At 40.0% G+C, this 9,063-nt stretch overlaps 1 long non-coding RNA gene across 1 annotated transcript in view; it reads right to left on the bottom strand.

Annotated features, from left to right (window-relative positions):
- Positions 1-9,063, bottom strand: part of LOC117949892 — a 19,437-nt gene that overhangs the window by 7,042 nt on the left and 3,332 nt on the right. Inside the window, exon 2 of the long non-coding RNA XR_004657763.1 lies at positions 6,109-6,111. This is a non-coding gene — a long non-coding RNA (uncharacterized LOC117949892). The remainder of the gene's footprint in view (positions 1-6,108; positions 6,112-9,063) is intronic.

The raw sequence follows: 9,063 nt of genomic DNA, 5'->3' as shown, positions 1-9,063 counted from the left end.
AAGATACACACACAAACACATTCCAACCCACCGCCCCCCTCTCTCTCTGTTTCTCTCTCTCTCTCTCTCTCTCTCTGTCTCTGTATCTCTTACTCACTCACAGACACACACACTAACAATTGAGTATGTTTGTCTTTGAGTGTTAAAATAAAAAAGAACCAAAAATTATTAAATGATCACACTGATCAAAAATTTAAAGTTATATTGTTGAGTATGAAAACTCTTGTTTACATTTTACTTAATAATTGCAAGCACATTGCTGTATTTATTGTTGCAAAACTTGTTATATACTGTAGACCTATATAGTTTGTTTGTTACCACGACAACACCAATGACACTCAATGCTGATGCTGTCATGTAAATAGATTTCTAATCAGCAATAAATATAACAACTTTTGATCAACCCATATCAATTGCATGCTTAAAATAACATACCGGTAAAAGCCCCCCCCATTTCAAGACAACCCGACCCACTTCCGGGTTAAATATGCCCACTTCCGGTTTAGGCCCCGCCCAGTCCGATTACGGATCCGGATACAGATAATTCATGTGGTAAACAGATACAGATACAGGTAATGCTGTACTCGCTCATCCCTAGTAATTTTCTAATGTTAAACTCAGATAAAACTGAAGTTATTGCTCTGGGGCCCAAGCAACTCCGTGACGCATTATCCAAAGAGATAGTTACTCTGGATGGCATCACCCTGGCCTCCAGCACCACTGTGAAGAATTTTGGAGTTATCTTTGACCAGGACATGTCCTTAAATTCTGACATAAAGCAAATTTCAAGGACCGCCTTTTTCACCTAAGTAATATTGCAAAAATCAGGAATATCCTGTCTAAAAATGATGTATAAAAATTAGTCCATGCATTTGTTACTTTTAGGCTAGATTACTGCAATTTTCTATTATCAGGCTGCTCAAAAAAGTCCATAAAGTAAGGGAATGAAGAGTCGCAGCGTCCGCTAACCCGGCCCACCTGCGTCTCGTCATAGTTGTCAGATTTATCTATCATATAATCAATAATCAATTACCCTGTCTCTCTTAGTTATGCTGTAATAGTTTAGACAGCTGGGGGACTTCCTTCAATACACTGAGCTGCTCTCTCCTCTATTTTTCTAACTTCCGATTTTGTGTGCATCCATGTCCAAGAAAAGCTGGGAAACCTACAGGTCCTTTAAAAGGATAACAGGATGCTTGGTTTCTGTTAGTTGTGCTGACATCTGCAAGCGACCACCAACTCTGAGAATGCCGTCCTCCAATAAAGGATCAAGCTTGTACAGTGGACTGTCCTTGAAGACATTACCTGAGCCATGACTAAATGAAGTAATTTCACTCTTGAACTTATCTTTCTGGCAAAAACAAAGTATTGCCTTCTCTGCTTCATCACAGTTCTCCAAGTCAAGCCTTTCACTCTGAGCGTTGCTTTGAAGCTCTGAAGTTTCTGTTCTACACAACCTTTAACTCCTGTATTCTTGTCGGTCTCAGCAGCTTTAAGTTCTTGTCTCTTTCGGCTTAAAAGCTAAAGAACTTCCTTAAGCTTGTAGAACCAGGCAACTGATGTTTTAAGTTTCCTCCAAGATGAGAAGTAGTTGATGAGATGAGTTGTGGGATCTTCTGAGTTCTTGACAACGACATTCACTGATACTTCTCTTTTGACCTCAGGGTAATCATCTGAAATCACAATTAGATCCATGACAGATACAGGCCACTCCTTCTCTGGCATTTCCAACTGATCCTCAGATGTTCTTTCATTGAAATCATGATTGTGTTGTTGGATGAGCATGTCTTACAGATGTTCCACAGAAATCTGATTGGTTGTAACCAGATACTTCCTTGACTCCACCGCGCAGTGGTCCATTAACTACCCAGCAGACTCTTGTTTGGACTGCATACAGTCCGTCTCCTTGGCTGTTAATCACCTCCTAAGGTTCCATCACTTTTGCTGCATCACTCCCTATGAGCAAATCAAAATCTGAATCCACATCATGGAGCTTTATCTTCCTCAGGTAGGTCCATTTTGCAACATCCTCCTGTCGTGGAATGTTCAACCTTGAAATTGGCATAGTCTTTTGAGTTAAGATGTTAGACAACTCCACAAAATCATCCGTATCCATACCAGAAACTTCCAAACCAGTCAGTACAGTGGTGCTCACAATCTTCTTTTGACCCTTTTTTTCATTGGCTGGTTTGCCTCCCAAGCCCAGTCTCTTTGCTAAACTGACAGCACAGAATGTACCTGAACTCCCTGGATCCAATAATCCGTATGTATGCATCACTTTATTACTCGTCTGGCCTTTAACCTGAACTGCAACAATGGAGAAAACAGCATAATCCTTATCACCACATGTCTGTGACAGTCCACGTGACTCTCTTAGTAGAGGACTTACAACTTTGGCTTCTTTAAAAGACCTACTTCTATCCTTTTCCTCAATGTGGATGCTTCTGGTGACACACACTACAATCCAAACGACTCCTGCAGTCTTTGCTTATGTGACCAGGCTTTAGGCAACCAAAACAAATTCCATTTTCCCTCATGAAACTTATCTTGTCCCATTGAATCTTCATCTTGAAGCGTGAGCATTTATCCAGTGAGTGGCTGTTTTCCTGACAAAATAAACAACATCTAAGGTTGCTTTCAGAAGAAGAAGACTTTATCTTATTGTTCTTTTAGACTTCATTTCCTTCTTTCTCTGCAGTGACGCTGGTGGCAAAGGTGCTACCCTGGCTCCTTTGCTTAGTTCCCCTAGCATCAGAAGCTTTGGTGTAGGTAGTAGGTTGTGGATCCTGAATATTTCCAAAGAGTGGGTCAGAGACAATTTTAACTTTTTTTTCCACAAAGGTCACAAGATCAGCAAACATAGTTCTGCATCCACTTTGCTCCTGTAGATCCCATGCAAAATTTCATTACGCTGTTTCTGAGGTTAGATGTCATGTTCAACTCATTCATGTAGCCAATTTGCTGTGTTAAGTTGGAGCAACCTCGAAGAAAAAGAGAAATGACTGCAGTGCATTAACATCCTCCGCTTTAATGGGAGACCATTGAAGGATTTTCTCCATGTAGGCACAAGCAACTTTGTGTTCATTCCCAAAATGTTCAGCAAGAAGGGCTTTAGCTCTTTGGTATCCCTGACCAGAGGGTAAATGCTGACAACTCTTTACAAGGTCTCTTGGCTGACCCCTAGTATACTGCTCCAGGTAGTGCAAACAGTTACTAAAGTTGCTGGTTTTGAATTCTACACCATTTTCAAAAGCGCAACTAAAGGATTGAAATTCCAGAGGGTCAACATCAAACAGGAATATTTCTGCCTAGCAGAGAAGTTGCCAAATTTTGCTGAACCAAAAGTGCAGTCATGTCATTCTGTTATGATAGTTAAAATGTCATTCTGGTTGTTATTGTTGCTTTGTGATTCACATCCGGTCCATGTTCTGTATGTTTATCAAACGTCTTTTTATTAAAGAATATGAGTCATCATCCAATCCCCCCTTTGGCTTCAGTCTGCAGAGATGCTTTCTGCCAATTCTTTGAGCCCTTTGTCCCCACAGAAAGGGAACTATTAGAGAATCTAGGTGTTTAAAAAAAAAGTTTTTAGAAACAATGGGATGTTTTAAAAAAGATATAACAATTACGGGAGGAAAATCATCTTTATAGCATTAATTCTCCCAATTAAAGCAATTGGGAGCATGTTCCAGAATGAAATTCAGGTCCGTAATTGCTCTAGTAGAGGAGAAAAATTAGCTTGAAACAGAGAGGAGTACTGCTTTGTTACGTCAATCCCCAGATAGGTAAACCTTTCTTGGGAGACCTTAAATGGAAAGTGATCTAGGTGTGCTAGGTCCTTCGTATAGACGGGCACTAAAACACTTTTAGTCCAATTGATCCGGTAACCCAAAAAGGTCCCTAACAGGTTGATTTTGTCAAGAAGATTTGGGATAGTAATTTGAGGCTGTGTTATATATAGCAGGATATCATCTGCGAATTGTTGGAGCTAAATCCTGCTCCATTCTCAGGGTTCATTTAATTAGTAGTCAAAATCTCAGATGTTGAAATGTGAATCCATTTATTACATAGGATATCCTGAGACAAAGTTACCTGGATCCACCTGTCCCAGCTCTCCCCTTCCTTTGTCTCACTCTCTGGCTCTTGGACCCCTAGTCTTATCCACAAAGGGTGGGTTCTTTAGACCAAAGTGATGTGTGTGTGTGCTTATTCGTTATCTTTTCAGTTGGAATGTGACTAAGAGTTTATGACCCTCAGTTCAGGAAAAGATCAGTGGGGGTAAAAGAGAGACTGAAACCACTCAGGAAGCGTCTCTAACAATCAATTCTACTTCCGACACATTTAGGAGAGCTGGATTGTAACAAAATGTATTGCTTTTACCTTTTAGCTTAAATGTATAATGCAAATCACACACAATGTTTTAAGCGCATATAACATTTTAAATTCCAACAGTATAATCTTATCTTATTAATGGTGTCCTTGGTGGAATATCCATAGATCTGGGGTTCTATTCTGATACTTTGGGCTAGAGGTTCAATAGCCAGTGCAAAAATGAAAGGGGATAGTGGGCATCCTTGTCTTTTCCCTCTATTTAGGCTAAATGGGGAGGATATTGTCTGGTTTGTTAGGATTTGAGCCATGGGATTCCTGTAAATGAGTTTAATTAGTGACAAGAATTCCTTTCCGAAATATAACCTATTAAGAACTTTAAATAAGCAACACCACTCAAACTGGTCAAATGCCTTTTCAGCGTCAAGTGAAAGTATGACACAGTCAGTAGGCGGACCTCTCTTTGTATATAAAATATTGAAAAGAAAAGTCTAAGATTGAAAGTATCACTCCTATTTGGTATGAACCCTGTCTGGTCCATATAAACTAGCTTTCACAATTAAGGATTCAGTCTGTTAGCCAGTATTTTAGCAAACAACTTCCCATTGGCATTTAGGAGGGCGATAGGACGATAAGCGCCTACTTCCTGTAGGTCCTTCCCTTTTTTTGTGAATTAATGTGATCACAGCCTCAGTTAAAGTGGGGGTAGATTACCTTGTATCTGGGCATGTTCATATACTTTCAACAGGTAAGGGGATAGATTTTCACTGAATGTTTTGTAAAGTTCCCATGGAAGTCCATCAGGACTGGGTGTCTTATTACTCTTTAGGGATGCAATGGCAACCCGAACCTCTGCAATTGTGAGGTCAGAATTCAAAGAATCACAATCTTCCTCACTCAGTCTGGGAAGCTCACATCTATCTAAAAATGCATTAATAGTTACAGAGTCTGAAGTGGTCTTTGAAGTGTACAGATCAGTATAGAATTCAAGAAATCTGTCATTGATATCTTTAGGCATTGTAAGTATTGCATTATTGCGGGCTTTTATCTTGTGTATCGTTCTGTCATTTTCCATTTTCCTGAGTTGTCTAGCTAGCAGCTTGTGTGGTTTGTCACCAAATTCAAAAAACTTTTGCCTAGTATAGAGGAATGCTTTACTGAGTTTAGCAGAGATAGTTTTATTACACTCATACTTAAGTGTTGCTATTTTCCTGTGTAATATAATAGAGGGGGAGTGTGCATTTTATATGTAAAGTAATTTCATTTGGTCTTCTAATTCCTTTAGTTTAGTCTTATTTACTTTTCGCTTCACAGCCTTGAACGATATGATACAGCCTCTTATGTAAGCCTTGAATGCTTCCCAGAGGATGGAGAGAGAGGTATCAGAGTTGTCGTTTAATTTGAAGTATAAAGAAATCTGGTCTTTTAATAGTCGCAGAATTTATTCTCAGTGAGTAAGTGCGAGTTCAGTTTACATGATCTAAACACAATGAAGAGGTGAGTGGGCTGTGATTTGAAATCACAATGCTGTGATGTATTGCATTCAATGTGGACGGTGCAAGTCTGGCCAGGAAGTAGTCTATCCTACTGTAGGAGTTGTGTACAGGTGAGTAAAATGAATAGTCCCTACCTGAAGGGTTCATTGCCCTCCATATAGCCAGAACATTTTTGTTATTAATGACAATATTTAAAAATTCACTAGAGGCATTTCTTGCGAGTGTTAAAGTCGCCCCCTATTATCAAGTGTGTTTGTGAGATATCTGGTATCAGTGAAAAAACCCTCTGAAAGAATATGGGATTATTTATGTTGGGAGCATATATATTTACTAAAGTGAGGGAAATGTTATGAATTTCACCAGTCACTATAATATAGCGGCCCTCTTTGTCAGTGATTGTTTTTTTCTGAAAAAAAGGCACACCTTTTCTCAGTATAATGGCTGCACCTCTTGCTTTGGATGAAAAGTTCTACTTCTGCTATCCAATCTGCTTTTAACCTGCCATGCGAGCCATTTTTCAAGTGAGTTTCTGTAAAACATAATGTCTGTAATAATCTACACATTGTCCAATTATTCTTCTAATGACAATGGTGGTTTAATGGTCAGATGGCGATGCACCAGCTGTGAGTGTGCATGAGCATGTAACTCATGTGGATAGGTGACTGCTAGTTATCTGCTAGCGCTAGCCATAACGGCTAACTAGTAAGCACCAGTACATTATCACCATTCGGTTTTGCCGCTGCGGCCTTACGTAGGATGTCCTCCAACGTGTGAAAGTAGTGTAGTCTCAATACAAAGGGTCTAGGTGGTTTATGAGGTTTGAGTTGTCTTCGGAGGGTTTGGTGCGCTCTATCAATGAGAGGCCTCTCACCCAAGGACAGTATCTCTTGCAGCAATCTGGCAATAAAGTCCCTCAGTTTGGCCCCCTCGGGTATTCTGATGATACGGATGGTGTGTCTTCTCAAGCGCCCTTCTAGGTCTTCGCATTTCTCAGTTAGTTTTTCTACTTCAGAGCTCAGGTGAGTAACTTGACGTTGAAGTGCATTGACATCGTCCGACTGGTGTGAAGCGGACTTCTCTAACTCTCCCACAGTGTTAGCATGTGAGGTTGCGTTTTTTTCCAGGGCCATAATGGAAGTCTGCAGTTCTTCTTTAGTTGTAGCTAATTTGCCTCTTAGCACGGTGTACACACAAGGCCTGCTTCTTGTTCGTCTACCTTTTTGGATTTTCCCTTTTTTGACATCGTTCTCTCCTTTTAGGTTAAATTTCCCACAGGCACTTTTAAGCAGGTATACAGATGTTTAGTGTATTAAGAAGAGGAAAGTTACCGGAGCTTTGCAAAACACGTCTCACTCCTCCATTGCTCAACAGCGCCCCCCCTGTTCTGTATGTTGAGCATCATAAACCACCTGTGTCATTTGAGCTTGGGTATTTCTTATTACTGGTCGAATGTCAGTTAGTGTTACTGCACCTTGTTAAGGCCTCACAGTCACTGCTTTTGTCCCAAGGTGATTTTGGTCTTTGACATTGCTTTTATCAACCCTTTGCGGTACAAAATAATCTGCATTAGAATTTAATCCACTTGTTCTTTGGGCACTGTTCTTTTCAAAATATGAGTTAATCCTATCAGACACTTTAGAACCAGACTTTGAGTTCATTTCCATGCCTGAAGTTTTGCATTAGCTGCAGTCGGGTTTTGTTTCCAGAGCTAAATTTTCCTTTTCCCGTCTTAGCTCCTCCTCTTTGGCTTCCAATGAATGTTTCCTTTTTAATGCAGCCATGTGCTTCTCAAGTGCTGCTCTATTAGTTTCCGTTTTAATTCTTGCAGAGGAGGTGGACGGTAATCTGGATAACTGAGAGTGTGGCCTGGAATGACTGTCTGTCACACATGAAATATTTGAAGCACTTTCCTCAGGATTGATATTACCCAAAGCCACACTTTGGTTATCAGGGTGTTCAACATCCTTGTTCTTTGATTCCACAGCTTCAGCACACCAACTCTTTACCTCTTCAGTAAAGTTAGAAAACATAGTTCTTTTCTTGTGAAAATATTTATTTGGTCTTTCAACCTCATTCTCTGGTAAATTCAGATTTAAGATGGATTTATGCATGACATTTGCTTCCTGATGACATTTGATGAATTTAGCCAGCTGTGATTGCACACATTTCACATTGTCAGGGGATTCCATCAAATCACGCACTTGTTTCCTGTACCTCTTGGTTTGTTTGCATTGTAAAGACCTCCTTTCTTGACACGTTTTCAGATAAAATGCCAGGCCTTTAACTGTGAGTTTAACGCTCCGTTTTCCAGAGCGTGCAGGCGCTGTTTCACTTATGGCCCCTGATGCAGTGTCGGACATTATCTCCTTAACTTGGACCTTTAAGACTTGCTTAACGTCCACACTTTATTTGCAGTATTTCAGAAAATACAGGGAAACATTTTTCAATTCATGACATGCCTCCATGCATGTCAGAGATTTTATGAATGCTTGCAGTTCTATTGAGGATTGCTTAATCTGGCTGTGCACGTCATCCAAACTACACATTTCCTTTCTGTAAAGTCCCCATGTTCATCAATATGCAGTGAAACAATGACTTAAGTACTCAAATTGTTAAGCCGTTGTGCAATTGAGCATCCTGAGTCAATCTTTTCATATACCGATGCTGTTGCGTGGCTCTAAGCGTTGTCTGTTGGCCGCTGGCTCTACACGCGCATCCATTCACAGAAAACTCCAATAGTTGTCTTTTCCTCGTGAGTGTTCAAAAACTTCCACAAAATCCTTCAACAACAATCCTCTTCAAGGGTGAGTTTTTTACTTGTGTATTGGAGAATTGTCTTCATATGGAACATAAACTAAAAACTTAATATTCAACAGCTACTGAGGCACCGAAGGAGTGAATCTTACGCAGAGATTAAAACTTTCATTGTCCAGGCAGAGATGGCAATCTGTGAGGTTTATTAATCCAATTTCTCGGCATACAAACATTTCACAAGAAGGATCAATGGCGTCTCTAGGCTCAGTTACTCTGGTAAAAAAACATCAGGTGTCTACCTCGCACATACCTGTTCACCCATATACAGTGGTGTGAAAAAGTGTTTTCCCCCTTCCTGATTTCCTGTTCCTTTGGATGTTTGTCACACTTAAGTGTTTCGGAACCCCAAACCAATTTAAACAATAGTCAAGGACAACACAAGTAAACACAAAAGGCAATTTGTAAATGAAGGTGTTTATTATTA

This window comes from Etheostoma cragini, chromosome 9 (genome assembly GCF_013103735.1).
Source record: "Etheostoma cragini isolate CJK2018 chromosome 9, CSU_Ecrag_1.0, whole genome shotgun sequence".
Taxonomy (NCBI): Eukaryota; Metazoa; Chordata; class Actinopteri; order Perciformes; family Percidae; genus Etheostoma; species Etheostoma cragini.
This window is presented reverse-complemented; position numbering and strand designations above follow the sequence as displayed.